Consider the following 7,155-nt stretch of genomic DNA (forward strand, 5'->3'; position numbering starts at 1 on the left):
GACAAGGTACACCACCTCAACAAGGATGGTTTTCAGTTTTGCTGGTGTCCCCACCCTTTGGTGTTCCCATGCAGAAGTTAAAAAAAATATATATGAAAAGATAACGGAATGAATTTCACAGACTTTTGATGTTTCCAATCTAAACATTTTCCAAACTTTAGACTCATAGAACTACAGAGTATCTTAGAAGTTGTTGCACAATAAAGTCTTGAAGCTGAGACTTTTGGAGGTTTCAGCATCATAAGACTGACTGAAAATACGACTCACACAAAACAGTTCAGGTAACTTTTCCATTAGCTCAAAATGGGACTGTTTAAACCAGAAACAGTTTCGCTTCAGACAAGATCGGGTTTGAGGAAGGTTAGAACATTCACAAGTTCATTTATTTTCTTCTTGGAGTGATACAGGACAGCCAGCCAGGGAAGAAAGGTGTTCTGAAAGAAAATATAAAGTATGCTTTTCAGTGAAAACCCAAGTTTGTAGCGGTGGACACAGAAAACCTTTTGACAATCCAAACAAACTCCAACCAGAAACTGAACAAGACAGCTGCTGTCTCCTGATGGAAGCAGAGGGCTGGGACGGAGCTGGCATGTTGAATGCGGGCTGTAGGAAAGCAACACTGCCAAAAAACCTCTTCAGCCCAGATACCCCCTTGGCTGACATGACCTGGTCAAACACAGAAGCATCCAGTGACAGTCTGAGAAATTCAAGAGGCATTTTTCCTTTCTTAGTTGAAAGGTGTGTAACTGAAAAGACAACACGTCATTAAGAAATAGATATGATGCTGATCACATGATGACAGATGCCCTAGCTATTTCATGAATAATTCTGGAAAATAGATTTGAATTACTTCCTCCAACTATTTAAGCAATATTTCCTATCTGAATAGCTGGAACCAACAGGGGTTGCTTTCAAGAAACTGCCCTTTTTACAGCAGCAGGCTCAGCAGAGAAGAACGCAATGCCCCATCACAGAAAATTGGAACTGCAGCTAAAGAGTTTTGCAAGTGAAAGTTAAGAAAATGAGACATTTTGAAGAACAGATGAAAACGTAGGAGCAATTGTGTCTGATGTTAAGTTTTACAAAACTTGTGTTACGTTTGCTACAGCTCCTCTTCGTTTCACGGTATGTTGACTCTTCCCTCCACAACACATAATTGCCCAAATGGGCCTTGAGCTCTCAGTGTCAGGAGTGGTCCATACTCCGTCATGCATCCTTCCTCCACGTGCATCCAAACTTACTCATTCTCACTCACTGAAAGTGAGACACATCTCATTTATCTTTCCTTCCTCATTCTACGCAAGGAAAGATTAAGCCCGTTTCATGAGGGCTGGTGCCCTGCCTAACCCAACCCTCAGCAGCACTATCTTCGAAGTTTGCACTTAAAGAGATTCAGTAGTCTACCGACAGCATGTGGCAAGTTGGCCTGGGAGAGTCGCAGACTCCCGGCTCAGAAGGCAGAACACCTCCTATTTCTGAATCGTTCCTCAAAAACAAACCACCATTGCCTCCACTCCCTACAATATCCTATTCCTACTTTACATGGCTTATACAAGAAACGGTAGGTATTACCTTACCAGAAAAGTCAAAGATGTGCATACTAATGTCACAAGGGATGCTAAAATGCTCAGCTGAACCTTAGCCTTTGAAAAGGAAAAAAACAGAAAAGCAGAGACTGCAAGCGAATTGCACATGCTGGAGGGAAGCGATCGAACATTGCTTCCTAAATATTAAGGATTTCTACTAGATCTTACAGGTTTGTAATCTTTGAGGTCTTCTCTTTATTGCAGAGGATGACTTTAAGTTCAAAAAAGACAAATGTAAGGTCGTGCACCTGGGAAAACATAATCCAGAAGTGCAGCACAGGCTGGGATCTACCCAGCTGGGGAACAGCTCTGTGGAAAGGGACCTGGGGGTCCTGATGGACAACAAGGTCAATATGAGTGAACAGTGTGCTGCTGCAGCAAAGAAAGCCAACAGGATGCTGGGTTGCATCAACAAGGGCATCACCAGCAGACATAAAGTCGTCATTATCCCACTCTACTCAGCGCTAGTCAGGCCACACCTGGAATACTGTGTTGAGTTTTGGCCCCCGCTATATAAAAAAGATGTAGACAGGCTGGAGAGGGTCCAGAGAAGGGCCACAAAGATGATCAAAGGACTGGGAAGCCTGCTGTGTGAAGGAAGGCTGAGAGAACTGGGTTTGTTCAGCCTGAGAAAAGAAGGCTTAGGGGAGACCTTATCAACATGTTCCAGTATTGAAAGGGTGGCTAGAAGATGGAGACTCCCTTTTCACAAGGATTCACATGGAAAAGACGAGGGGTAATGGGTACAAGTTACTCCTGGGGAGATTCTGATTGGACACAAGAGGAAAATTTCTCACAATGGGAACAATCAGCCATTGGAATAATCTCCCCAGGGAAGTGGTGGATTCCCCAACATAGGACACTTTTAAGATTTGGCTGGACAGGGTGCTGGGCCATCTTGTCTAGACCGTGCTTTTGCCAAGAAAGGTTGGACCAGATGATCCCTGAGGTCCCTTCTGTGGTATTCTACGATTCTATGACTTAATTCACCTCCCCACCCCCAAGCCCTGCCTTTGTGTCTTGGTACAAGGGTTACGTTATCAGATGTACAGCAGGCTTTCTGTATCTGGCAGTGTCTTAGCGTTTCTCTTCCACTCTCACAGCTATGAAGCTGACTGAATGCGAGGTAGAAATAATTAGGATTACAGGCATCTTGACTATAAACATTTCATCCCTGCCTGGATCATGCTAGGTGGCTTTAAAACTAACTCTTACTCACCTTTCACCACTTACCAACAAAATATTTGAGGATAAGTTTATTTCTCCCCAAATTTTCTGGAGTGAATAGAACGAATGTACAGAAAAGTATCATGCAGACTTAACAACAAACTCCAGCAAGATCCCCCACGAACCACACACCATACTGAGCATGCAATACTAGCCCCAGCAGTAGGAAGTAGAAGGCAGTTTTCTCTTAAATGGCAAAAACTATGAATTATTTCTGGTTACTGTTTTAGGAATTAAGTTACAGAATACATAGAAAAGTACATATCAGCTGTGGACAATATGAACAATAACTACTCACTACCAAGGTTGGGTTTTTGTTTGTTTTTTAAAAAAAAACAAAACCAGTTATAACCAAGACCTAAGGAGCAGGTAGCATTTTCTTGAATTTGAGTAGTGAGTCAATAAGTCACAACTACATGAAAACACGTGAACAATTGTGCATATCTTTTGTAACATAGAAATTGTTTATCCTTGATCTTCTGCTTTATTTGTGTGATTTCCCAGGGTTTAAAATGCCATTCCCTTTTTAAAGTGAATCTAGGACAGCATCAAGTGAATATATGAAGATAAACACCATATCAAATTTTTTACTTTGGAACTAAGTAAGAACTATTTGCTTGCTTGGAAGCCAAGAGATGGTCTATTAACTTTGAAATGAAGACTTTTGTAATGAATTCTGTAATTTTTTTAAGGAAGAAAAAAAATTATCAACAAGTTAACTTACGGTATTGCATGCAGGCCTTTTAAAAATCATATTCTAGTTATGTTCTGGCAATTTTTCTTCTTGCTTTGAAAAGTAGGAATTAATATAATTGGTACGTAGAAATGTTTTGAAAAGTCAACTAGCAGGGGTAAAAAAAAAATATACAGAACAGTTTAAATTGTAACCATTAAAATTTAAATGTTTAAGTCAGATGCCCAGATTTTACAGTGTCTTTCAATGGTTTTGTTTTAGAACGTCATTAAGGTATAGAACACTCCACAAATCTTTTTGTGAATGAAATTTTTATTTACACACTGTATCCAGAAGCAGATACATAAATGCTTATACATTTATTTTTCAAAAATGTGCAAGAAATTACTATAATTTTGTTTACAAACCAAAACACATTAAAATCAATGGACTTTGGATAATTCACTCTGTGGCGTGCTTAGTACAAATAGTGCACACCAGGTCTGAAACAGAGAAAAGTGTAAACTACAGCAATCTGGATTGCAAGTATTAACTTCATGGCACTCCATCATCACTACAAAAATTCTTTAACCCAACATGTATTCATACAAAATTCCTTAAGAATTTTTCATTATCTGTGTAGAATTTAGAACACACTCCAGATACAACAATGCCATATTTCCCTTATTATGAACTACCATCTAGCCCATTTTTTATTTATAAAGAATGCTTGCAATTTCTGTTCTTTGCAGTTGTAAAAAGATTTTAAGAAATTAAATTGGCAATCATTAATTTATCCATAGCTTAGCTCAGAATTTGAAAATTTAGTAACAAAGAAATACTTATCAGAATCATAGCCCATATATTGCTGGTATGGTGTTTTAAATTTATAATTCCAGTATTCACATAGATGAAATGCATCAAAACAAAACCTGCGCAGATTTCACTTAGCCCAGCAGTCAATATTCACAGAAAGAAATTGGCTTTAACAAAATGTAAAGTCAGCTCATCTGAGAACAAAGAGTTTGATTAATAATTGCATTTCTGATCCTTCTGACAGAAAAACATTTTGGTAAAAAGGTGGCATTCACTATGTCAACAGCAGGATAAGTGCTATATCCTTCAAACGGATCAAAATACAAATCACTTTCAGTTGTTTATAACACTGGCTTACAAAAAAAAGACCCACAGAGGAAATTGTGCAAATTTATTTTACTATTTCCAAATACGAGGTGGTGTTTTACTCTTCTAATTGGTAAAACAATGTTATCAATAACTTCAATCATTTCAGATGCTCCAAAAAAGTTTTATTTCAAAGTTTCATTTTCAAAAACATTTTTTCACAATTCGATTGCATAAAAAGCATACCTTTCGAACCCTTAAACTGTTGTGCTGAATAAATAGCCATATTTCTACTCTATAAGGACCATAGTTATCTTTTATTCCTAGTGTATCTACTTCCAAAGGTCCCCAAAATATCCTCGATCATTCTCTGTTTATTTATCAAGGACACTTTGTTCCTCTAATTTTCATGAAGCAGAAGTCAACACAATTTTTGTGGTTACTTCGAGTACTTCTAAATTGCCTCGTAACTAAATGTTACTGTGTTTCTTTTATATTAAACTTTATTATAAGAAATTGTAAGTATCTTTAATGTTTTCAAAGTCATTTTTCTGGGTTCCTTCTGCTGGCTGGCCAGCTACCTCAGCATGAAACAATACTGTGAGGGTCTGATTAATGAAACCTGTAAAAATAAGTATTTGTGTCTACTTATTACTGATTTAAAGTATTTTGAGCTTAGTAGAAATATCACCATTTTTTATTTAGAAACAAAGTGCTATATCGTTCTTGCATCCTAGGCCTCAACCACTTTACAGTGTTCCTTTTGTGGAAGCTTTTTGGGGGGGGAAAATGATGAAGTTAACTTGACCTGATTAAGATCGCAGATGAAGAACACAGCAAGGAAGGCAATTCAAAAACTGGATAGCTGAACCAAAGTTTTTTTTAAAAAAAAAAAAGCATCAAAAAAAAACTTTACAGTGTTCCTTTTGTGGAAGCTTTTTGGGGGGGGAAAAATGAAGTTAACTTGACCTGATTAAGATCGCAGATGAAGAACACAGCAAGGAAGGCAATTCAAAAACCGGATAGCTGAACCAAAGTTTTTTTAAAAAAAAAAAAAGCATCAACACGTATGAGTGAACAAACTGAAATTTATAAAGGCATGGGCAAGAAATTTAGCATGTGTGTTCTTGCATGTTTTTCAATTCAGCAATAAGACCAGGATATTATAGCTTCAACTATTTAAGTTTCAATGCAATGACTGCTAAATTAATGCATGTGGTGTAGTATAAACATATGTTTAATGCATTCAATAGTGGTATTAAATGGCAAAGAAAATATTCAATATACTATAATCTTTCAAAGATTCTGTAGAATGCATAGGCTCTCTAGCTTGTACAGGGAAAGAATTTTTAAAGTGAAGAAAATGCCAGAGGTTTTCTTCCAAAAGTATGCATCTGAAATCCATAAAAGTGATTTTCTTTTCCTCCCCACAGACAGAATCAGAACACTGTACCATACAATAGGTTATTGTGCCTTTTTGAATAAAGTTAGTGATCCTGATTCGGGGGGGAGGGGGATTTGGGAGGAGGAAGTCAGTAGAGGGAAAAAAGAAAACAGAATTCACACTTGCATACATATATCTCACTGGCAGAGCCAACAAATTATGCATATAGACTGCTCTAGATTTTTTTTTTTAAGTTTAAAACTTTATCAGACTAAAGAAGAAATCCTTATTCTCTCTCCCTTAAAAGCAAAGGCAGCCTTTTTCTACCTTTGATTTTCTTTTTTTTTTTTTTAGTTAAACATTATGGTCAAAAAATAAATTAAAAAAATATAAATTTAGTCTATCAATTCAGGCAACCCAAGATGTAGTGCTATTGCACCACCTTGCAGCAATACTATATTCATTACTAAAGACTCATTTCAGGGGGCAAAAGGCTAGATTAAACAAGGAGAAGAAAATGACCTAAACAAGAAAGCTGTATCAAAGAAGAACAGCCTTTTCTAAGCTGATGTTTACTGACTAGCAACTCCTTCCAGAGATGGGGAAGATGACATTCTAAAATACAAAACGGGGGCAGAGGCAGGCAAAGCAAGCCTCCCTCCCAAGCCAGCCATGACCCCTTTAACAAATATCTCATAAAAGTGATAGAATCATGGGGGGAAAAACCTGAAACAAAACAGGAAAATGCCATAGATTAACCCTGCATGACGAAAATATTAGTGTAGAACCTGTACTCCCCCACTGAAAGTCTTTTTTTTTCCCCTACAGAAGGTTAGAATAACTGTAAGCTTTTCAAATGCCAGAATCTTTGACAGATATCATAAACATTTACTTAATTGATTCAATATTTCATATGTCAAAACATATTTCATGACAGTAAACTGAAACATTTTCTGCAGTCAATGTATATCCAAACCTCTTTTCCCCATAATTTCAAAGGCTATGAGAACATAGCTTTAGAGATGCATTTTAAGTATCTTCCATCCAAAATGTTATCAGTCCTGTTCCTTCCTCCCCAAAGGATATGCAAAAAAAAGGGGAAAACAATACAAAGGACATTAGTGTATTACTGCATTTCTGAAGTGAAAAAATGCAGAAAATTA

Source organism: Aptenodytes forsteri, unplaced genomic scaffold, assembly GCF_000699145.1.
Source record: "Aptenodytes forsteri isolate BGI_AS27 unplaced genomic scaffold, ASM69914v1 Scaffold45, whole genome shotgun sequence".
NCBI classification, from domain to species: domain Eukaryota; kingdom Metazoa; phylum Chordata; class Aves; order Sphenisciformes; family Spheniscidae; genus Aptenodytes; species Aptenodytes forsteri.